Source organism: Podarcis liolepis (genome assembly GCF_965112155.1).
Source record: "Podarcis liolepis genome assembly, chromosome: 1".
Taxonomy (NCBI): Eukaryota; Metazoa; Chordata; class Lepidosauria; order Squamata; family Lacertidae; genus Podarcis; species Podarcis liolepis.
In genome coordinates, this window is record NC_139554.1 from 50,849,365 (window position 1) to 50,874,591 (window position 25,227).

Here is a 25,227-nt window from a genome sequence, read left to right on the forward strand (position 1 = left end):
TGTTGTAGCACTCTGGTTAAGAGCTGGCAAAAAGGGAAAACTACTTAATGGTGAAAAAGGCAGAGTAGAACCCTCTTACGCAATGACTGGAAAAAGGTTGGCTAGAAACCCCTTAAAGCCCCAGTAGAGGATGTTCAGAGGCCAAGCCAAGCACTGAGCCCAAATTTTTGAACATGAACAAGAGTGAAGATGCAAAGAAGGCAATTGTTGGCATCTGTCTCCAGAGACAATGGAGTGTTCCTCCGGGGGTGAAGTCAAACCGCCGTGTTAGCGATACTGAAATGACCTCCCTGGGGCATAAGCCTGGGCAGCCTGTGTGGAAGTGCTGGGCTGCCCAGATTCCCCCTCTCAACCTTTCTGAGATAGTCCAAAGGAAAGCAGAGCAATGCTTTTGGCACCAGCTTGGCTGCAGGAGTTTCCAGAAGGAGATGTACAAGGCTATCTTCCCAGGTTGACAAGCTTCCCTCTAGAGCGCATGCAGAAACTGTCTTCTTGCCTATTGGACTCGCTATTGGTCTCGTCCGCTCCATCTACCAGAGCCTGTCTTTGCATACAGGGGAAGTCCCTAACTCACTGAGGGTTTGAGACCCATCTGTGGGATTTAATCCACTGGGAGCAGTCAAATACAACATTCCTTTTTTTGCTAGAGTGGACATGCAAGGGAGTGTTTGGTCCAGCCAGTCAAAACTTCCTGTTCCTCCAGGGCTGGAGCATCCTTCCTTACATGTGGCTAGTGGGTGGGCGTGACCTTTCCAGACCTGGTAAAAGGCCAAGGCATGCTGCCACTCTCTCTCTTTTCCATCTTCTTTTCGTCCTGCGAACTTCCTGGAATGAACTGCTGGCTGCCAGCCAAGCAGTCCCTCAGGTCATCTCCCTTATGGGGTAAACCTGTTTTGTAACTTTAAGCCTAAAGCCTGCCTTCAGGGATCACACTGCTCTGCCTGATAGTGAGTAAACTTTTTTTTTATTGCTTATGAATAAGACTGTGGTGTCTTTATTCTTTTAGGAGGGATTAAAAGGGGTCTTACCAGGAAAATATTAGAACACATTTCAATCTGGACAAGCCAGATTGAATTGTTTATTGTCTTAAGAAAGTCACACAAGTTTGCAACTAATTTTCTGCTGTGTAAAGGGGAATGCACTCTGCTAAGTAAAGGAACTTGCTGGCACAAGTTAGGAAGGATATTAATAAACAATATATCCTCTCCTGCCACCCTGAACATTCCCATGCCATCAGCTACCCTCACCTGGTTTAGCCTGCCAGTCAAAACCATTCCCATGGTGTGGCTGCTGTTGCATGCTAGGAGCCACGGAAAAGATCTGAGTGCAAGTTGAGGACCAAAACTGGACAAATTACCCCAGGAGGAGTCCCCCACCAGAGGTACCATCCCTCCCCTAACAACCCCATATGCCCCAAAGCAATGGCTGAATGCTTTTAAGAGAGTTCTTCTGGAGTGTGTTGGTTCTTTACCTCCTAGTAATACAGGTGTTTGTCCATGTCTTTGTTTTCACATTCCCTTGTCTCTGTTTGCTTTGCCACTTCTCTCTCACATCCTTTTAAAATTCACCAAAGGCCAGGAGCTGATGATGGTAGGGAATTTTTCTCTTTATTTACTAGTAAAATGTCAATCTTAATAGCAAACAGAGGAATATGCAGACCTTCTGACTTGGGTGTCCATGGTGGATGGCCTCTCTCTTGCTTGCTCTTTTTCGTTTTTATTTTTGCTTCATCAAAAAAGAGGCAGGCTGTCATTATTTTCGAGCCTTCGTTAGGGGCTGCCTTCTGAAGCCCATAGTCCTCCTGTCTTTGGCCATGATGGCAGGTTGCTAGGGAGGGGGAGGACAGAGAGGGTGTGGGTGGGTTCAGAAACTAGCCTACTGTCTAAAGGTACAATTTACATTCATTTCTCTGGCCCTGCCCAGCTCTGCCATGTGCTCCCTCAGAAGAAAATGTGGCCCTCAAGCTGAAAGTTTCCCCACCTCTGTAAGATTGGATCAGAATCCGCATAGTGCAGGCGTGTCCAAAGTCCGTTTTGGGGGCCTAATTTGGCCCTTATGGCAGTTTGTTTCCTGAGGTAAAATCCTAAAAAAAAAAACCTCCACAACTTCAATCCTAAAAAAAGGTCAACAACTTTGGTCGGCCCTCACAGCCCTTCACTTCATCAAATCTGGCCCTTTTTGAAAAAAGTTTGGACACCACTGGCATAGTGCAACCTTCTGCTCCAACTGCAGGCTCACAGCCTCAGAAAACCCTGGTGCATCAGAAAATTGGTCAACTAGGGAGTTCACCAGAGTGATATTCTATGATATTAGGCTTCTATGCTGAAATTGAGCTTGAACGAAGCATTCCATCGTAATCAATAGAATAGGTTGTGGAGTGCTGCTTGGTTGCAGTGTGCAGCGGTGATTCTCGTGACAGTTTCTCCTGCCCGAAAATATGCCCACAGTCCCTCCAAAAGGTTGGTGCACTAGAGGCACCACATCCGGCTTCCTTCCTTGATATGCATCCCCCGCCCCTTTAAAAAGCATTCTGGAAGGAAGACCCACAACAACAGGCATGCAGGGTTGTTTCCCTGCAAATGAATGGATTGCTACTAAGAAGGGGCTCCTCTTTCTCAGAGGTGAAGTTTCAGATGGATGCTCCGTACAGGCTGTTAATCCTAGGCAGAAAACTGAAGTTAGACACCCAGAAGAACGAATAGTCCAAGAGAGAGAGAACTTTTTCTGTTTAATGATAAGAAGGAAACACCTGCATTGATCCAGTTCAGCCACTTTTCTGCCTGAGAATTAGTAGACTCATGATTATCTTCGAGTGGTTTGCAAGAATGATAACTGTTCCACCTTTTTCGTTCCCCATCGAGTCTTTCCCCCTTGCTTGCTTAGCTTCCCCCATCCCACCCATGCTGCTTGGTGTGTGTGTGTTGCATTGTCCATTCAAGGAGGAGCAGATATTGGGGGGCTGGAATTCCCCCTTCTGTTCCCACAGAAATGCAGGTAAATGAACAGAACCAAACAACAAGGAATACATACGCCATGCACTTGTGTTTGTGTCCAGTGTGGGGCGTGGGGTGCTCTTACTCTCCCAGTAGACTCAGCCTGGATGGGCATTGGCTGTTCCGCGGATCCACGCAGAGGAGGAGCTGCCACCCTGCGGAAGGGGGCAGACCTGCCTCGCTGCCCTGCCCTGGACTGAAGCGGATGGAAGAAGCAGCCCTCCTCGGAGCAGCTGCTCTCTCTCCACTTAGTCCCAATCTGTCAGCAAAGCTGTTCTCCAACAGGAAAAGGCATATTAATTAAAGCGTGCCATGTGGTGAGCTGTCCTAGCTTTAATTGGGATCTCAGCACACAGCATGTAAATGTCATTCTCCTCCGAAATCTGTGCAAGGGGAGCTCTGTGCTGAGAAGGGGAGGGGGAGCGCAGGCACCAAGGGGGCCACGAACCTTGATTCGCAGCCAACGTCCTCTGTGGAGCACGGACCAATTACTGCCTCCTGCCCCTTCCTTTCCTTTCCCATCCCCGCTCTCCTTCCCTGAAGGAGCACTGGCCTCTCTCTCCCTCCTTCCTTCCCTCCCTCTCTCCCTCCCCACTTCCTCCACCCTGCTGTCACTGCCTGGCATCCCTGCCATGGTAATTGGGTGGGAGGCTCATTAAAACATGTTCTCTGCGTTCCAGCAAATATACGTATTTGTTTCCCCACAGCGTCCCTCGTCGAAGCACATCTCATCTGTTCTTGGTTACTTCCCTTTCCTCGTGTTTGTTTTTCCTTTCAAGTTAGCGTTGCTAGCCTGCAGCACATACTGGAGCAAATGGTGCCCAATCTGTACAGCCTGGCACACCAGACGTCCAGGTTTTTCATGTTCTGGTGTCCTGCCTGTGGTGCCAGGAGGTGAAGGGGGCCATGTCAAGTTTAAAGCTGATGAGGCTTTGACAGGAATGTTTCCACCCTTCACTGTCTCTTTTCCCATTGTCCGACTCTCCTTCATGTGACTTGAACAACACAGTGAGTCTTCCAGAGGGGTAAGCTAATGTGGGACCCTCCAGAAGTTGCTGGACTCCAATTCCCATCAGCCTCTGTCAGCACAGCCAATGGCCCAGGATGATGGGAATTGTAGTCCGACAACATTAGGAGGACACAACAGTGGTGGCCTGCTTCCTAACAAGTGCATGTGTGTTTCTCCCAACAAAGCTGTTCAAGAGCTGGATTCTCAGCCACGACAACATGGCCATAGCCCAGGGGAGGATGACTGCGGGACAAAAATGCCTTTTCTTTCTGGACATCTTCACTGAAGATGGGAGTACTGTCTTCTCTCTACTCCATCTTAGCGATCTCTTAAGCAAGTTTGGAGTAAAGGAATTCAGGAAGTCAGAAAAGAAAGCCAAGGCAATTCTGCTCTAAGGCTCCTACAGATCTCATCCAACAAGGTACAGCTTCAATGAGCTGTAGGTAGGGCATCAGACAAAATCTTTGGAGGTCTGATGCTGACCACCGGTCACCAGCTTGCTGTGATGATGCAGGTGCTCTGTTTTCCCTCCATCAAGCTATGCTTACTTGAAATAAACTCTGGTTTCTTCATAAAGCTGAAGTATCTGATTATTAGTAAAAAGTTACATAACAAAGCATTTAAGCAGGGGTATGCACAGACCATTAAAATCCACAGAGACACTGAAAATCGAAGAAGGTAGTCTATTAAGAAATAATGAGTTTGGCATTCAAAATGTATCATAAAAGTAGTATTAATCTGGGTGACTGATTGAATCCAAAGAGTGCTCAGTAATGGTTCATCATCATACTGAAAAAGTGACAAGTGGGGTGCTGCAGGGTTCTGTCCTGGGGGTTTATAAACAACTAGGATGGAGGTATTAAGGGGATGCTCATCAAATTTGCAGATGACACCCAACTGGGAAAGTGTTTAACTTTTATTAAGGAAATGGTGCAGCACTGAGCAAAAGGATATTGCCCATCCTCAGGACATGAACCAGTCCTTGTCATACAAGATGGCAAGAAGCAGGGTCTTGTGAAAGACAATCAGGAAACCTTGTGCAAATAAGATTCCATTCTTCGTGCTAATGAAAGCAGAGTAAGTAGCATATTTCTACCTAGCAACAATGTTGATTAGTTTTTACAATAAGAAAGCAGGAGGAGAGGTAGATAGAAAATGCAAAACCACTTCCTGGAATGCCTTTCTGAAAGAGACCAGCGTGACAACACCCTGCCCTGCAGTCTATGCCTGTCAGATTGATCCTGCAAAACAAACGGATTAGATACCTGCAGTGGCAAGGCATGAAACTTGGACAAGCATAGTTAGCTCCTAAAGAGGGTTTGAGCCCTTTTCTAAAATGGATGTTATTTATGTTAAGCTGCAACATACAAATGAAATGGCAGCCCTAATATCACTTACCTGGGAGTAAGACCCATTGACTTACTTTGGAGTAGACATGATTAGGCTTGTGCTATACGCTTTTGTGGCCAACACAGGCCTAGCTCAACATTATAAACATGCCAGGCCAGCAAAAATCCACAGCGAAGAGCCCAAAGAAGAGAGTTTGGTAGGCAGGGGCACTCACAACCTGTGCTTGTCCTTATGCTGTTGTACTGAGGCAGCAGCCGAGGCAATTCTTTCTGGTGGTTGGGGGGTTTTGGGTCCACTTTCAGGGGAATCTACACTTAGGCAACTGAGGAGAGAACAGTTAAGAACATCTAAGGAGCCCTACTGGATCAGGCCAAAGGTCCATCAGTCTAGCATCCTGTTCTCACAGTGGCCAACCTGATATCTATGGGAAGCCCACAAACAGGAAATGGGTGCAACAGCACTCTGCACATTTGTATTTCCTGCAACTATTATTCAGCGGGGGTAGAGTAGAGCCATTGTGGATAGTAGCCATTGATAGTCCTGTTCTCCATGAACATGTCCTAATACTCTTTTAAAGCCCTCCAAGTTGGTAGCCATTCCTACGTCTTGTGGGAGTGAGTTCCACATTTTAACTATGTGCTGTACTTTCTTTCGTCCGTCCTGAATCATCTTCCAGCATTCAGCCTCAATGGAAGGTCTGAAGTTCTTCCATCATCTTATGCACCTTTGTCTTATACAAACGTAACCCTTTCTGAAAAAAATTCAAAATCCTCATAAAGTAGTGGCCAAGAAGAGAAAGGAAATTGGGAGGGTGAGGGTCCTCAAACAGAAAGTTAGTGAAGCACACGTCTTACTCCATGGTTAAGATACCATGCCTTTGTCACACCTGCTGCCAAAGACTACACTTCAGGTTATTTTATACAACCAAATCTTTTTTGGGCTGTTTGCAAAGCTCTCCCCACATTGCTAGTACTACCATGTAAATAACACTGGTTGCCAGTGAGGGTTCAGGTGAATTTGGAGGCAGAGAGTAAAACATTTTCACCCTCAGGAATTCGGTGTGATTTCTCTGCTCCCTTGTAGAAAATGGAGTGTGGTCTTTTTCCTGTAATTTTAAAGCTAGGTCCTGATAAGATCATAGCTATTAAAATAGGTTGCTCAATTCCCAGTTCAATAATACAGTAATACCCTGATAGGATCACAGGTTGGCTCTGATCACAGATCAGCTCTAATCTATCCTTCAGAGCAGAGCACTGGGCAAAGCTGCTGTTTCAGAAGCGAACTTTAATTTGCAGATTATTTATTTTTGTGTCAGACTTAAGACGGAGCTGGGGATAAGCAAGAGCCTGTTATCAGCACAGCATTCTCTGGCTGCTGACCAGGCATTTCAGCAGACTTTTTTCCTCTCTCCTCCCAGAGAGGTTTTAATGGGCTCCAAAGTGCTTTGATGTATGGTTTCTGAAACCAACCTCTGTCCTTCCACCTACTCCAGCAAGATTTCTCATCTTTTTTTATTATACTGCTTAGAGCTCCACTTCTATAGAAAGCTTGTGCTGCATGCAACTTGAAGCCAAAGGGGGCCCAGTCCAGTTGAAGTCGTGACTAATGCTGCCATCTTTATTCACATTTACTTGAAAGTATGCCTCACTAATCACAGGAGAACATGGTGATTGAGTAGCCACAGGCTGGAATGTGCTGCGGGTTTTATTAGAAAGCAGTGGAACTTAAGGCAGTCGTCTTGTCCTAGAGCAGCTTTACCCCGGCTTGGTGCCTCATGATGTTTTTGGACTACAGTTCCCATCCCATCCCTTGATCATTGGCCCTGCTTGCTGCTGATGGGGAGTTACAATCCAAAACACCTGGATGGCGTCAGGTATGGGAAGGCTGTTCTATCAGTTCCAATGGACATTGGGCCCAGTCGCTTCCTTCCATTTCTGCACCTTCTCCCAAGAGATTTTATTTGCTTTCCTGTTGTTTTGTTTTTCACACGGGAAGTAGTTGAGCAAAACGTGCAAACCCCCAGCAGCAGATTGCTTATCTCAAGAACATCGCAGTGTTGAACTCTTTTGTACCATGGAAGTTTTTTAAAATTCAGATAGATCCATATGTCTAAAATTGATTATTAGTTTTACCCTGGGACAGTTGCTGCCTGCACCCTGTTTTGGCACAGATCACCAGTGGTGCACCCCCTTCCATTATTTTGTAACTAACAAATAACCTCCTTGCTACCACTTAGCTTTCTGAAGGTAAATATAGCATTTACCTCTTGCTCCAATGGGCTAAAGCACAATGTGTGTCATTTGTTAGGTTGCCAAACAGTAGGGAAAACATAAATAGGCAGAAGACGATCCACTGACCATGGTGCTGAAATGGCTATAATGATTCTGCCAGAGAATTAAGGACACGACGGATCCAAAATAAAAGTTACTTCCCTAATTTGAGGATTATTTTGCTACCGCCAGGAAATCACCTGAGAGACATGGTGGCTGGGAGACATGTAGGATTGTTGCCAATGCTAGTCCTACTCAGAGTAGATCCACTGAAATAAATGGACGTGACTAACTTAAGAAATGTAAGCTTAACACAGATGTCGCCAAAGTGTTGTAGAAATCTCTTCCACACTGTCTGATCCCATCTTGCTTAGGTTACCTTAAGGGGGGGGGGATTACTTGTGCCATTCAAATGGAATGACTCCTCACATCAGCACCTCCTGGGAGAAGAAACATGTAGTTTGGCTGGCCTACATTTTCCCTCCTTACGGTTGGTGCTGCAGCAGTCTGGGACTTAGCCTTGAGGGAAATAGGCTGTGCTGCTAAATTAATGTGTGAGCTGGACCTTAGACTGATTAAGGATGCAATCAAATACCCACTTACCTGAAAGTGAGCCTCATTTAACTCAATGGAACTTACTTCTGAGTAGACATATGTAGGATTGCACTGTAAATTTGATAAATGCTTATGTTGTTATGAGACTTATTACTTTGATCCCCACCATCCCATGTTTTATCTTCAAAGAATGTCACTTTGTCTTTTTTTGAAGTGGAACATATTTGCTATTTATGATATTTGGCAGCATTTTTATACCACTCATTAACAATGAATTATCTGGGCCATGTACATTTTAAACACAAACACACCAGGAAACATAACACCACACACCAGTTTTGCTACGGCTACCCTCCCTCTCCAATTTTACTCCTGCCAAATCCCAGTGAAAGTTACCCAGAAGCCGGTCTGACTCCAAGATGATGAACTGTAGTTGCCACCTTGACAAAAATGACAGGTAAGTTTCTACTCCACTCTTTCACCTGCCCCTTCCTCTGTGAAACAGACAAGGCATGGCTCTTCTTCAATTATCCCTGGTAATGAGACAGTGGAGATAATTAACAAGAAGACAGCAGTGTTATTCTGTCAAGTAAATATCATGGTTGTGTTCTCAAACTTGATCCTGCTGAAATGTTCAAGGCCATCAGAAAGCCTCTTCCGTTACCAAGTGCAGTGGGTTCAGCCATAGGCATAATTAGAAGAGCCTCAGTTGCCTAATGAAGACTGACTGGTAGCTATTAGGAGGGTGACATTAAAACACTTAAATGCTATGGAAGATGTGGCAGGCCCACATCTGCCTACCCACTGTGAAAGTGCCCAAGTTGCACTGCCAGAAGCCCCCTGCTAATCACCTACATCAAAGCAAATACTAATTAAAACAATTATTTAAGGAAGAAACCAAACTGATACTTGTGCATTTCCAAAAGCAGCCTTGCTCAGCCACTAAGTTTCTGCTGCTGGGCTCTAGGGGCCTGGAGTAAAGAACGGCAACAAATGGAATTACCAAGGACAAAGCCGTGTTTTATAATATGCTCCAGCTGCAGGACTTTGGCCGTGGCCATGGACTACGGAGAACAAGAACAGCATCAGCACTATGCACTCCCTTAAGCATCTCTCTAGTCATTCAGTTTTGCTCTGTTAACTGTGTGCCTTTGTCTTGCCCAATATTGGCTCAATTCAGACATAATGACAAGCCATGGTCTGTCATTACGAGGACAATTATGTGCAAGCCAAAGGCTCACGTGCTCCCTTCTCCCCTTCCTCTGCATGCAAAGGGAAGGAGGGGAGATTAGAAGCTTCTGCTTTTAGCTGATGATACCACAACACAAATTTGCATCCCAGTAAGCAAAGTCTACTCTGCTTGAACCGTTGTCTGTCCACAGAAAACCGAAAAGAGAGGGGTTTTATTGTGTTGGTCATTTGTTATGTATTCCGTTGTACACTGTCAACACACTTTTTATGAGTTGACTGTTTATATATATATTCAGATAAATTAATTAATAAGGGGGAAAGAAGATTCCAAACTAGGATCAAAACATGGTTTGGGATCCTGGTTTGTGGGCAAGCTACAGTTTGAGCAAACCAGGGTTTCTTCTTATTTCATAATGCTAGTGCTCAGGATCACCCAATGACTGGGAGTGATTCAGGGCAGACCAAAGAAAATACTTCACATAATTGAATCCATCAAATTCAGTTCCATAAGATGGGGGTGATAACTAATAGCTTAGGTGGTTTTCAAAGGGGACTTAGACTACTTCATACAGTCTCAAGCTTCAGAAGTAGTGTGACTCTGAAGAGCAGTCACAGGGTAACAACAGATGGAGAGAGCTGTTACTCTCATGTCCTTCCTGGGGACATAGGATTGTCTACTGGAGAACAGCCTTCTGGACTACATAGGCCTTTAGTCTGATCCAGCAGAGTTCTTCTTCTCTTCACATGAGGACACAACAGCAAATCATACTCTCCTGCTAACTAGAAGTGGAATCTACTAATCTATCCCACTCTTACATGGAAAAGGGGGGCAGAAATGGGAGAATAAATGAGCAGGGATGACTTTATGAGGTGATGAGAAGTAGTACAGCTGAAAATGCTGGCAGCGTTAAGATAAATTCAACAGTGTAAAAAAGTTTTGATAGATGCAATAATGGAATACTGAATGGTATGGTTTTTTTGTAAAATATGCAGGGATTTATGATATGTAAAATGAACCATGGAAAGAGGAAGTAAGTCATTGATATTTTAAGGATGTAAAATGAGTATTTTAAATTGTAAAACAGAAAACTTAATAAAATTATATATATAATTTTACATATGAGAGAAGTATTGGCCGCTTCCCCAAAAACATTTCCTGCTACCCCTTTTGCTCCCAGCCACAGTATATTAAGGTCCTATAGCATTGATTAAATCATTGCTCCTCCGATAATGGGCTAAGCCAACTTTGCTCCCCCAAACTAGTTTCTCTGGGGCCATCCCTGCACCGACGTGCACATCCCTGGAGCTTGCGTATGCTCATCTTTGTAAGCATGATTTGTTACTGCATCTGAATTCAGTCAAAGTGTAACCTAAGCTGATGTTTTCGAGGAAGATGGTGTTCATGGTGTTCATTACTGTCCTTTATGTATCTGTGGCCAGAAAATTCAGAGCTTTCCCATCTTATCTTCCTAGTGTCATCTATCACTCAGAGCTATGAATATGGAAATTCCATTTAACTTAGAGTGTCTGGAATCAGTCAGTTTTGATACTCAGTCTTCTATTTTATTTAGTACACCTTGGTTTTTAACCCAGCTGGGTCTGAAATGCAGCTGATGTAAGGATAAAACATATAATAAAAATTTTAAAAGAAATTTAATTAATAAACAACAACACCAGCACGCCAACTGTCAGTCAATAATTTCAATAGTTTCTTGCCTCTTGCCATATGATGTTGGGGCAACCATCTGGCCACTTACTGTTGTGTAGCATATTTGTTAAATGTGTGGGATGTGAGCCCAGAAGTTCATGGTTTAATTCATGAATGAGGGGCTTGTAACACCCACCCACACTCAATACTGTTGGATTCCAACTTCCATCACTCCCAGCCAAGATGGCCACTGGCTAGGGATGATGGGAGTTGTAGTCTCATCACATCTGAGGAACCCATAATTCTCTATCCCTGGTTTCAATCTCACTTCAGCCTTACCTTATAGCCACCTAACATAATAATGCAGATACTGTATACTTTACAGGATTGTTTTTAGGGTTACCAAGGTATTAAATATGAAATGCCTTCAACCCTTGTAATGTACAGTGCAAATGCTAAGTGTTGCATAGACCTCCCCATCTCTGTGCCCAATATAGCTTCCTTGCACTATAAAGCCTTCCATCTAAGCAGACAGAAATACCATTTTTCACACTAGAGCCCTCTCATATTACAGGTAAATATCACAATCTATAAAAATGTCATCTATGCAGATTTCTTGCACTTGGTTCAGGGGCATAAGCAGATAAACACAGGAAGATGGGTAAGCATGTCCCAGGCTACCTCTTGGCATTGGCTTTGTTGCATGGTATCAGTTCTGCTTTCTAAAATGTTTAGGTAGAAGTTCCTCATAAGAGCTGGGGTGACAAGCATTATTCCACACCATGAACAGATTCCAGTAATGGGTTTGTTTAGGGTTTTTTTTTTAAAGATTTCTATGCCCTGGCTTTATGTCAGATTCCTTTGGTTGCCTGCCATTCTTCTGTGTTTGAGCAGGGCTGTGCTTCTAACAGTTGCAGTCTAGCTTGGCAATGTCTTTGTGGTGCCCTCAGATGACAGCATCATAAAGCCTGGTGTATTCTAGTGACTGGGCAGGAGAATGGAGGGAAAGGACAGGTGCCCAATATCACTTGATGCTGAATAGTTGTCCAATTACCACTTTTTTTTAAAAAAAGACATTTTTAAAATGCAATCAGGATAATAAAAAGTCGGGCTCCCTTCATTCTTCTGAAGAACAATGATAAAGGACCAAAATGTAGGATTCAGAGGGGCCCAGTGGATCAGTTAGTCCACACACACACACACACACACACACACACACACTGCCTCAGATGTAGGGCCACCCTATATCTGAAGCTTTCCTGCTCTATATCTGTTTAGTAATATAATATAACATTATATCTACGAAAAGGTCACATGGGAAGTGATCTTGGGAACGGTTGTTGTCAAAGGTTAACTCATTTGTCTTCAGTGATCTTGACAACATAGACCTTAACTTCTGGAGAAGCAGCTATTCTAAGACACGCTTGGAATTTTGCAAGGACAGAAATAGTGTTGGATGGGGGTAACTTAATCAGTGAGAACAGTGATTTTAATGAGCAATGGAGCCCAATCTGTTTACTTGGAAGGAAGTCCCTTTAAGGAAGTGCACATGGGAGCCCCGCCCCGTCTCATAATGTGGAGCAGCCTCAGCCAGAATTTACATGAGAGTAGATGACCAGTCTGCCAAGGCCACTTTCTCCCTGCATGGCCTCTCGTGCTAGTCCCTTGCAAGGAACTTTCTAGGTTATTCTCCCTGGAAGAAGTACAGGTCTGTGCTTGAGGGCAAACACAGTTTTGTCCCAGCCTGGTGCCTCCAATATGTTTCAGACTACAATTCCCATCAGCCCCATACAGCATGACTGTGTTAGCTAAGGCTTATGTGAGCGGCTGTCCAAAACAGCTGGAGGGTACCAAATTGGGGAAGGCTGAACTGGAGGATAGCTTAGATCTCCTCTTCTAGTGATTTCTCTTTGTATTACCCAGCTGCTGCCTACAGAGACACCTCCTCCCTCCTGCCTGTGTTCTGGCTTGACAATGCTCAAGTAAAACAGGAATCCATTTAGGTTCCAATTGTCTTTTTCAGCTCCCATGCTTGCTTTTTCATTTTGCTGAAATGCATACTTTAATTTTCTGAGCGAAGGTGCTTCTTCCAGCTGAGAGACTCTGCGTGCTTGAGCAGCTGAAATCCATCACATTCATTCCAGTAAAAAAGGCAAAGAGTCTTGTGGCACATTAAAGGTTAACAAACTGATTATAACATTAGCCTTTGAGGACTAGGGTTCACTTCATCAGATGCATGAAGTATTATTTTGAGTTACAAGGGGTGGGGTGGGGAGGTTGTTGACTGTGAGGTCAAGAAAGAAATGAAATACAGAAAGTGGAGGCAGTGATAATTATGTTATTAACATTCTCCTTTCATAAAATCATTGTTGATAATAATACAGCCAACATAACTGACACAACTAATACTGCTGGGGGAAAAAATTTCCAATAAGGAATTAAGGCCACTTCCATGATATACAGTAGGTTTATGATTAATTGTGTAGCATTTTACCATGTGCAAAGTGCTCTGCAATTGCTAGAAGTCTGTTTTCGTATTTCTTTGTTTCACCTCCAACATTTTACTCATCCATATAAAGAAAAACAGTGTGCTTGCTTCTGCTTCCTAGGAGATAAATAGTCCATAATGGTGCATGCCTTTCACGGAGCAATAAGCAGAAGGAGGCACCTGTTGCTAGAAGCCGTCTCTTCTGATGCAACCCTCTCTAGCTTCATGGATGACATATGCGAGGGTGATTGAAGAACGCAACAGCATCTCTCTGTGCCAACTCTTCTCTTTCTCGGAGAGGTAGAAGGGAGGGAGGTGTAGTTTCTTATGTGGGTAGGAGGGCTTGTCAATGCCACAACTGGGAGATGATTCAGCCTAATGCAAACTTCAGCAGGGAAAATATATTTCAGGACCATCAAAGCTCTAAAGAGACCCATAGCAGTGGATGGGCATGAGCTCATCAACCCATGAGAATTAATGGATCTCCTTCGAGAGGTGGGATAGGCAACATGGTGACCTGCAGATATTGGTGGACCACAATACCCATCCCTGACCATTGGCCATGCTGGCTGGAGTCTAACAACAACAGCTAGAGAGCCACACCTCATCCCAGTTCTAGACATTTGTATAATTCTGTCTGCTAGATCCTACCTAAGGTAAGGGACCCCTGACCATTAGGTCCAATCGTGACCGACTCTGGGGTTGCGGCGCTCATCTCGCTTTATTTGCCGAGGGAGCCGGTGTACAGCTTCCGGGTCATGTGGCTGGCCTGACTAAGCCGCTTCTGGCGAACCAGAGCAGCGCACGGAAACGCCGTTTACCTTCCTGCTGGAGCAGTACCTATTTATCTACTTGCACTTTGATGTGCTTTTGAACTGCTAGGTTGGCAGGAGCTGGAACCAAGCAACAGGAACTCACCCCCGTTGCGGGGATTCGAACCGCCGACCTTCTGATCGGCAAGGCCTAGGTTCTGTGGTTTAACTCTACCTACCTACCTGGGTCCAAAAGTTTTGTCGGTAGTAACATTTTTATTAAAGTTTTTCATACTACAGTAATAAAATAGCTACAAAAAAGGAAAGAAATAGAATGTGGAGTCCTCTCTGAAGGGTGATTCTTAGCCCTAGCCACCCATAGTAGGTAGTAGCCCCTCCCAGCTCCCAACTGGGATATTTCATTTCTCCTCCCAGCCTCTCACCCTGGCATGCTGACATTTCCTCGCCTCTCACCCAGAGTCCTCCATCAACCATGTACCACCAAACGTTTTGGAAGCTTTCTCCTAACCTACCTCACAGGGTTATTGTGAAGATGAAATGGAAGGAGGGGAGAACTATATCCCTGTGGATAGCTCAGTTGGTAGAGCATGAGGCTCTGAATCTCAGGGCTGCGAGTTTGAGACCCACGTCGGGCAAAAGATTGCTGCATTTCTGCTGGTGGGACTAGATAACTCCACTGTTCTATGATTCTATGTACATTGGCTTGAGCTCCTAGGTGAAAAATATAGTTAATAAACAGACAGTTCCCTTGCTGTTCCTATCCCTCCAATCAACACATTGCTGTCTCCGAGAAAGTACAGAAGTGAACCAGCAACTTAAGCTGAAGGGGTGCAGGACGCATGGAGACCATTCCTTTTTACCCACCGATGTGACTTTGGAGGAAAAGAAACCAGCAAATGTATGTCAGGCAGGTGTGCTTTGGCTTCTTTCTTCATTCCCACTCCCCAGCTGGTGGAAAGGCATCATGTGCCCCCCCGGCTCTTTCCAATTACTTAACATGAATAGTTGAGCTGAGGGCAATAATAAACGAGCTGATGCTACCAAGATTCCTCTTTGCTTTAAGCAGCCCCTGCTCCATCTCAATTAAGGCTTTTTAAAATCCATCCAGATGGCCTAATAGGCCTCATAAAAGTATAATTTGTGTCACAGTTCAGCGCTGTTTGAAGAATCCCAGCTCAATCACGACAGTAACGTGTCAGCTGTACCTGTCACACATCCGTCTCTATTGATCAAGGAGACGGATAGCAGAGGGACCCCCCTGACCCAGGAGCCTCCGCAGCAGTCGAGAGGAGATGCCGAGAAGCTGTGCTCACGTGCCGGGAGGCTTGTGCCGTCGCCGTTCACATTTCCTGTGGGGTGCGGTTGCTTGGTTTCTCCAGCTATTGGCAAATATTGAAGACAAAGCAACTCTTGTGCAAAAATGGACTCTGGTGGAATCAGCAAGAGGACAGGCATCCCACTGCTGTTCCAGAACCACAAGCAGGTAAAGGAAGTCTGTTTGCAGTATTTATTTATAACCCTCTGAATAGTGCAAATGGTGCACTGGGTTCTTCTTCTCCCCCTCTGTTTTATCCTCAGAACAACCTTGAGAGGTAGGCTATGAGATTCATCGCTTGGTGTGGTTTGAACCTGAGGCTTCCCAGAACTAGCCGAACACTCTTAACCACTACACCCCACTAGTGCATGGTTTTCCCTTCCAACCATGCAGCAACCACAGTCAAGATGGAAACAGCTGGGACAACAGCCTTCCGCTGTTGAGAGCATCCCTTGAGTCAAGTTCCACACCTGGGATGCTTCTGCAGGCAGGGAGCACCACTGCATGGTGGCACCAGTCCTGCACCTATATGGCCGCTCCTGGAGACATGGTCTATATCAGGCTTCCTCAGCCTCGGCCCTCCAGGTGTTTTTGGCCTACAGCTCCCATGATCCCTAGATAGCTGGACCAGTGGTCAGAGATGATGGGAATTGTAGTCTCAAAACATCTGGAGGGCCGAGGCTGAGGAAGCCTGGTCTATATGGTATGGAAAGCCACAAAGATATCAAGAAGCAAGAGCAAAGTCACACTCCCCTTGTACTGTTCTCTGTGAAGATCATCCAACAGGTGACTGAGGACAACTCAGTCCCATGGCCAGGCTTGAACCCAGATGGAAATAGATCTAAATAATCAAAGTCATCCAAGAATTCTTGCAGCTGCCCCACCACATCTCTCCCCAACACATTCCCCAAGAAGGCGGTCTTTGTGACTGGTTGGCAGTTGCTCCAGTCCAAGAGTTCCAGCGACAGTTTCTTTCAGAGTAGTTGTACCGCAGCCTCTTTCAAGGGAGCAGGGACCACCATCACCCCTCACACAATGAAACATTAGCCACACTCCTGTTCCAAGAACACATGAATGAAGCCACACCTGTGGCTTGCCTCTCCTTTGCTATCACTCACAACCTTGTCAGTTGCCATCAGGCCAGCATGGCCTTCCTCAATCTTTGATCCCCAGTTGTTGTTGGAGTACAACTCCCATCATCCCTAGCTAGCAAGACCAGGGATGATGGGAGTCATAGTCCAACTACATCTGAGGGCCCAAAGTTGAGAAAGGCTGAGCTTGCACCTCCTACTACAAAGCCCATCCTAAGATAGCTCCCAGAGTTACTTCCAACGAAAGTGCAGATGCACCAGGGTAATTGAGCCCCTAAAAGTATTGTCACCCCAAGATACTCCTTGAGTTGCTCATGTAGTCAGGCTGGCTCTGGCAACAGAAAGGAAAACTCATTCCTCCTTTTTGCAGGTTGTGGAAAGAACCCTTGTAGTAATTCTGAGGTTTCTCATAGAGTAATGGATAGGTTAATTGGCTAAAACCATCCTGCTAATTTACTAAGAAATACACACTGGTGGTCCATTAATGCAACTGTGTCCTGCTGATAGGTAACCATGTTTTGTCAAACTGAGCTTTTGGTATGCAGGTGAAACCTGATGGGCATTTTTTTTATCTGAACCATGTTCTGCTCACCTCTCCAGCTGGCCCTAATCCAGGTCCTACTGAGTGAGCAGAGTTAGCTGCTGCTTTGAAAGAGACAGGAAAGAAATGGGGTGCTCTGCAGGAGACTTCAGAGGAAAGCAGAAGAGAGATTTTGCTTCTGGAAATAGGAAAATCCAGGCAAAGCTGAGTCCTGTGTGCCTGAGATGGATCCAGACATCTGAGTTCCTTAAGGATCTGGCTGCCAGCGGACATTTCTCCTCCTCGGAATCAAAGGGAGAAGAATTCAGTGAGGCAAATGCCTTTGCCTTTGATATATTGTTGCTGTGAAACATAGAATTGGTTTCATTGATTCTGTTGTGGGTCAGGCTTTAAGCCAACTAGTTCCACCAAGAGCACATCAATGAAGCCAGAATTTTTCCTAGGCAAATTAAAACCCCTCCCACTTGTATCTTATGATACGCTCAGCAGTATAACAGACTGAATGGAGCATGATACCCTTCAGTTGGTTTCATTTTGAATGATAGACATTTCTTCACACCCTTCCATCTTACAAGTACGTCTATGCAACAGATGGCAATTGGAAGACTCTCCAGAGGGAGTCTAGTAATGCAGTGGATCTCATTCAACTGTCTCTGTGCATCTTCTCTGAAATAGTAGGCAATCTCTTTCTTCCTTTTTCTTTTTCTTTCAAATGGCTGAGCAGACAACCCCAAACGTTTTGACATCCCTAAGCTTCACCTAGTTTGCCTCTATGGTTTGTTTTATTATTTTCACCCTGCTTTTCTATCCCTGGAGACACAAAGTGGCTTACAAGACAGCAATAAAACTAAATATGATAAATAACAATCACCACGCAAACAAACAAAACAGTTTAAAAGAGCAATCAAGAAAAGCAAGTCCAAAACACCAGCTTAAAAATCCAGCTGCATCAAACTGCAAAAAAACTCAAGAAGCAAAAGCTTGCCAAAAGCAAAACCGTTTCCAGACTATCATCTAAAAAGCTAAGTAAGAGAGAGAAGGGGCTCAATAGCCCTCCAAGAGGAAGGCAGGAAATCCACCATTCTTGGCACCACCGCCAAAAAGGCCCTGTATAGGATACCTGCCCATCTGAACTCACACAAAGGTGGGGTCAGAAGCCAAGCCTCAGATGTCAATGTTACCTAGCAGGAAGTCCTTTAGAAGAGTCCCTGAGGTAATCTGGATCCCAGTGGTTTAGGGATTTAAATGCAAAACTTACACTTTGAACTAAACCAGAAAAAAATATAGTCAGCTGAAGCAAATGGTGTAGGATTGGGATAATATAGCTGGGTCAACCCTGGTGAAGGCAAGGTGAGGAGATTGGTAGTTGAAGAATCTCCCATGGAAGGGCCTTGGAAAAATGGGTGTTCTGTTCAAAACCTCCTGCACTGAAACAGAATCCTCCTGGTAAGTCATGGTGCTTTTGTTCATTTCACCATAATGAGTTTATTTTTTTATTTATTAAAAGCCTATTTACCCAGCTCTTCAGCCAAAAAGGCTCCCAGAGTGGTTACCGGTAATTAACACGACGCAAGCAGTGAACAGCAGCGATCAATATCCCTGATCCTGAGATGCTGCCTAAACACCCAAGAAAAATGTCTGGCAATAAAATCCGGCTGGCTCAAGGAAATGTCATGAGTTAAACAAAAAGCAGGCTATTATCATCATCATAATGCACCATAAATGTACAGGGTGCTTTACATTAACACATTAAGAAGAGCAAAAAAAAATTAAAAAAAAAATGGGAGAGAGCCCAGCCTCTGGTATGTTGGAGAGTTCATAATCTTCATCTCAACAGAGTGGATGGGGAGAAAAAACAGAGAGTTCAGGGAGGCAGGCAGAGGCCTGGGTACCAGAGGAAGAAATATGTGTTTTCTGCTTTTGCTTTCCAGTAGGGGAGGAGGGCTAAGCTGCTCCAGAAGCAAAACAGAACTGCCAATCAACCTTGCTTATGGGAAAACTGGTTCTTGTCCCTGTCACAGTCCAGAGACTGCTCTGGGTGACCCCACCAGGTTGCTACTCTCTGAATGGCTTTGAGGTGACTTCGAACACTCCTGAGGCCAGCCAGATTCCCTAACCCTGGTAGCTCCAGCCATCTCTTCCTTTCTTTCCAGTACTCAGAGGGAGGCAGTGCTTCCCAAGCACCAGGAAACAGGCAGGAAATTGTAGTTAACTATTTTTCTGAGCTTATAAATGGAAGAGAATAGCTAAGGGGTGCTATTTTGAACATCCAAATCCCCTACCCGAATTTTTTTTTAGGGTGTGAACTTGATGTTGTTTTCTTTCTTTATACAAAAAATTACCTCAGTTCCCTCTCCCCTCCGTAACTGAGAGGCCTGAACCGGCTTACAAAACCACACTGAAACAGAGACACGACAAATTATAGGATAGGGATCGGGAACCTGTGGCCCTCCATATGTCATGGGACTACAATTCCCACCATCCTGACTGTTGACCTTGCTGGGTGAGGCTGATGGGAATTGAAGTTCAACAACATCTGGAGAACCTTGCTTACTAGCAGTACATGTGAAAAGGATCTAGGGGTCTTAGTGGACCAACAAGCTTAACGAGAGTCAACAGTGTGATGCAGCAGCAAAAAAAGCTAATGCTGTTCTAGGCTGCATCAACAGTAGTGTCCTGATAAAGGGAAGTAATAGTCCTACTCTATTCTGCATTGGTCAGATTGGGCACCACAATTTAGGGAAGATGTTGACAAGCTGGAATGTATACAGAGGAGGGTGAACAAGGTGATCAGGGGTCTAGAAACTAAGCCTTACAAGGAGCTCTTGAAGGAGCTGGATATGTTTCGCCTGGAAAAGAGGAGACTGAGAGGAGACTTGATAGCCACCTTCAAATATCTGAAGGGCTGTCACATGGAAGATGCAGCAAGCTTGTTTTCTCCTCTCTGAAGGATAGGACTCGAACCAGTGGCTTTAAGTTACAAGAAAGGAGATTTTTACTAAACATCAGGAAGAACATGCTGACAGTATGAGCTAATCGATGGTGGAACGGTCTCCTTTGGGAGGTTGTGGGCTCTCCTTCATTGGAGGTTTTTAAGCAGAGGTTGGGTGGTCATCTGTCATGGATGCTTTAGCAGAGATTCCTGCATTGCAGGGGGTTGGGACTACATCACCCTTGGGGTCCCTTCCAACTTTCCCTGTACAATTCTATGATTCTAACTGAAGGTTCCAGATCCTTGCTTTGGAATGATCAGAAAAAAACACTCCATGAAACACACCATTCTAGAAGTGCCTATCACAAAAGAACTACATCGGTACTCCCTCAGCAACGACTAGATTCCTGACACTTAAGGAAACAGAGGCTAAGAGTGGTTTACTCAAGCTCATTGACTGAACCTTAGAAGAAACCTCATGACTATGGAACCAATTATCTAGGGCAGGTATGGAGAACCTTTGGCCCTCTAAATGTTGCTGAACAACAACTCCCATCATCCCTGGACATTGGCCGTGCTTGCTGGGCATGGGAGTGGTAAGTCAGCAGCATCTGGAGGTACAAACGTTCCCCACAAGTGACCTAGGATGAGAGGTGGGCTCTCCCCCTCTAGACAGCCATCTGCTGGAGATGCTCCTCTATCTCTGGATTCCCTGCATCACTTACATTGCCCCCTCAAACTCTGTGATTCTATCATATGAATCTATCATATGAATCTATCATATGAATCCTGGGGAAAGCATTCATTTTTCTAAGGGACCATGCAACTGGCTTTTAGATCCTCTCCAAAATGAATGGGAAGGGTTATTCCTGTTTGGGTGGGGCTGGTTTCTACTCAGTGTGCCTTTCTTGTGCAAAAACCGGGTGCTGCTTTTTTGCTGATCCTACACATGCCTGAAGGTCAGCCGCCCTCCTCGCAGCTGGCTGACATTTTTGTGCCTGGCAATCAAGCTTGATGGGTTCTTTGATGCAGCTGGAAGAGGGCACAGAGTTCTTTTGGCCATTAGCAAACTGAGCAGAGCCGCCTGGGGAACATCTAGGAGCTGAACTGCACAAGCACTGAGATGCACAGGAGCTGTGACGGAAGGGCTGGGAAAATCTGGGCACGTTCAGCCCTTGGTGAACTATTTGGAGGCATCCACTGCAATGTGAACACATGGATAACTGAGTTTGTGGTGCAGTGCCATAATTATATGTGCTTCACAATAGTAGGTGCCCACAACTGCCTTGCTGTGTGACAGAGGCCATCCTGAACATTGCCCCTGCCTCACAGACACAGCTATTGCATGCATACCCATATCATAAGCCTCAGTCCTTGGTCAATCTTTTACTCCAGTAATCATGGTGCAATGTGGCCTTCTTGGCATACTGTCAGTATAATCATATGCATCTTTACTTACAAGTAAGTCCCATTGTGTTCAATGGTGTTTACTCCCAGAAAAGTATGCATAGAATTGCAGCCTGTGTTCAGTCAGAGCTATAAATGCTTCCCCTAGAAATCCATTCCTATTTCTTGTGGTCAGGCAAATGTGCAGCCTTGTCACCTCCTGCTCCACTGATCTTGTGGAAGAGGCTAATAAGTCCTGTGCGCTTCTCTGGCCAGCAAACTGGAGCATGTTTGCTAATGGCTCCTGGGCTGTCAGAAGTTCTCCATCCAAAGCCCTTACTCCCGATTTGCATTTTGCAATGAGCCATGCTCAGTGACACAAACTTGGCTCTCTCTCTCTGTTTCTCTCCCAGGAGGCATCTCGTCTGGGCCGCCTTGTCCCACATGGAGCTTTCTGGTCCTTGCATTACAGGATTGGTGAGCACAGCTTCCTGAAACAATGCTGAGCTACTCGCACTGCAGGGAAAGAGAAAATGGAGACCACATGCTAGGCATGTGGCAGGAGATGTGCGCTGAGATTTAGTGAAGGGTGTCATGACAGACAGCAGCATTTAAATGTTCAGAAGAGAAGATGTATACCAGCACTGTACAGTAGCGAGGGTGACATCAGGCAGTCTGTTTCAATCCATTTATCAGGGTGCCTGCAGCGGCTCTGATTTTAAAGCAAAGAAAAACCAATACCCAACAGATGCCTGCAAAGTTACTGGCGGGAGTTCATAGAAGAGCAGTATTAGTGATGAACTACCCAAAGGATTGATTGATGAGAGTGAGAGAAAAAGAGTGACATATGCACAGCTTGGCTAGGCAATGACAGGGGCTTCCAGTCCATTTCCAGGCACTGGTTCTGTCCCACAAAGTCCTAAACAAGGATGGTGCAGTGCTGATGATGCAGAGATGCATAGACCAATGGTCTTTGGCAGTACAGTACAATGCAGTTTCAGGTGTTTCTGTGCTGCTTATTGAAGGCAACTGCCTCCAAATCTTCAGACAAGCTCACTCAGCAGAGTCAGGTAGATGTGAAACAACTCAGGGGGCGGGGGATAAAGTAGAACCCTGCAAGAGAGCCAAGATCCATTCTGGAATGGAAAGTAAAAAGCTTCAGCATACAACTGTGACACCTCGTCCGAAAGATTATCATGGTTGGTACTGGGAGCTGCAGAGACATTCAGGAGAAACAACAGGGTCTATCCACTGTATGGTGTGCTCATTCTATTTGCACTTCTCTATCTTTCACAACAGCTCCTCCCTCCAGTGACCCGTAGCCCAAAGGATGCAGCTGTCTTCAGCGAGCCCCTCTGACCCTTGCTAGGTTTCAGCCAGTGCCCCTGTTCCTCACAGCGATCACAGCAGCAGCCAATGCGATCTGCCCAGGAGGCTCTCATAACTTGGACTGGTGGCCTCTGACCCCTGATTAAGGAATCGCTTAATGCATCTTCTTAGTCCCATGACTGCAAGCACATGGGGTCTGTTCCTGCTGTCACTTCTTTTGAGCATCAGATGCATGATTTGTTCATCTCTGGTGGCACACGCCTCTGCGATATAAATAATAGCAAAACTGTCCCAAGGCCTGGAGCCAACTCTTGGCCTAAGAAGCAAGGAGTGGAGGCACTGGGCCATGTCCTCTGCTTAACCTACCAAGAGTGCAGTTTAGCACTAGTGCTGGGAGTTCCCTCCCTCCCTCCTGCTCTCGTTCCACCGCGTCCTCCACCATCTGCTGCCAGAAGCCGCCCAGGTGGATCTGCGTCCTTCCTTTTGTTTGGCTGAAGGCATCTCTGTGCAAAGCCAGCGATGCGAGGCCAAGGGACAAAGTGATGGTGTGCTTTGTGCTCTGCCAAACAACGGCTTATAAACAGAAAACACAGCCATATCAAATGGATCCCATGTTTCTGGGCCTGGCACAGATCCAGCTGTATGGGTTGGGAAACAGCGATGCCTGCCTGTAGCTGCTATAATTAGAAATGAGGGAGAGGGTGTGTATGCCAGAGCTGTGCAGGGATGGGGCAGGTTTGTTGCACCAGCCATATTGATCGCTTCTTGTAGGATGCTATTTACACACACACACACACACACACACACACACACACACACACACACACTTGGGGTTGGCTGAGCAAGGTTGGCCTCACCAGCTTTTTTTCTTTTCTCTTTTTTTTTTTTTTTTTTTTTTTTGGCTACACTCGCTGCTCTGAGCCTTATTTAAATAAATGATGCAATTACTGGGAATTAACTAGAGGTGAGGGATTACTGCCAAAACAGAGGCTTCCAATTTTCACCTTCATTGGATCTTCAGGGATTTGCTTTGCAGCAAAAGGAGAGGAAACTGCTCTTCCAGAAAAATCTTAGGTGGGATGTTAGCACCCACTTAGCTGCCAGCTCCTCTCTCTGCCCCCCCCCGCCCCCACCTGCCCAGCCTCATGGGCTCCATTGCCTCTTTAACTTCCATCTCAAAGTCCTCTTCCAAATGTCCTCCTTTCTCCTCAACTGCCTCTCTGTCTGCTTTTCATAAAACCCTGCTGGTGGAATATTGCAAAAGTTATGTGTGGGGTGGGGGTTCCTGTGGCCCTCCAGAGGTTGTTGGACTACAGCTCCCGTTATCCCTGATCATTGGCAGAACTGAAAGAGACTTTTGGAGTCTAACAACATCTGAAACATAGGAAGCTGCCTTACACTGAGTCAAATCATTGGTCCAGCTACCTTAGTACGTTCTACACTGACCAGCAGCAGCTCTCCAGGAATTCAGGCAGGATTCTCTTCCAGCCCTGCCTGGAAATTCCGGGGATCACACCTGAGACCTTCTGCACACAAAGCAGATGGTCTACCCCTAAGCCACAGTCCTTCATATGGCTACAAGTTTCCATTCCCTGTCATAAGGTCCAGTCTCATCAGAATGGCCTTGTGAGATAAGAGCAAGTTCTACATAGCCCATCATCCTATCTCCTCCAGCAGCCCCCAAGATGCCCACAACAAGGTGACAAGAAGGGATGAAGTCTGAAGCAATCCCCAGTTTTTCATTCTCCCCAGCACCAAAGTGACCTCCCTCCATGTATGGAGGTCCTGGGCTGCCCAGACAGCAAGACCCCCCCTCTTGGCCCCGGTGATGTGGTCCACATAAAAGCAGAGCAATACGTTTGGCACCAACTTGGCTGCGGGTGTTGCCAGAAGGAGGCATACAAGACACCATCCAACCCAGAGGTAAACTGCCCCTAAATAGGTAGGGTCTATTCATCTGTCAGAGCTCATAGACCTTGTAGGGCACCTAATCCATCTCTGCGCTTGGTGCTGGAAATGCAAGGTGCGAGCATCCCTAGCAGGTGGCTATCTAGCTTCTGCTTTGAAACTTCCAGAAAGGGATTCTTGGTCTCTCCGTCAGGATACCTTCTCCTTCCAGAACATCAAATCCGTTTTCTAAGCACAGTGGTACCTCGGGTTTCATACGCTTCAGGTTACATACGCTTCAGGTTACAGACTCCGCTAACCCAGGAATAGTACCTCGGGTTAAGATCTTTGCTTCAGGATGAGAACAGAATTCGTGTTCTGGAAGTGCGGTGGCAGCAGGAGGCCCCATTATCTAAAGTGGTGCTTTAGGTTAAGAACAGTTTCAGGTTCAGAACGGACCTCCGGAACG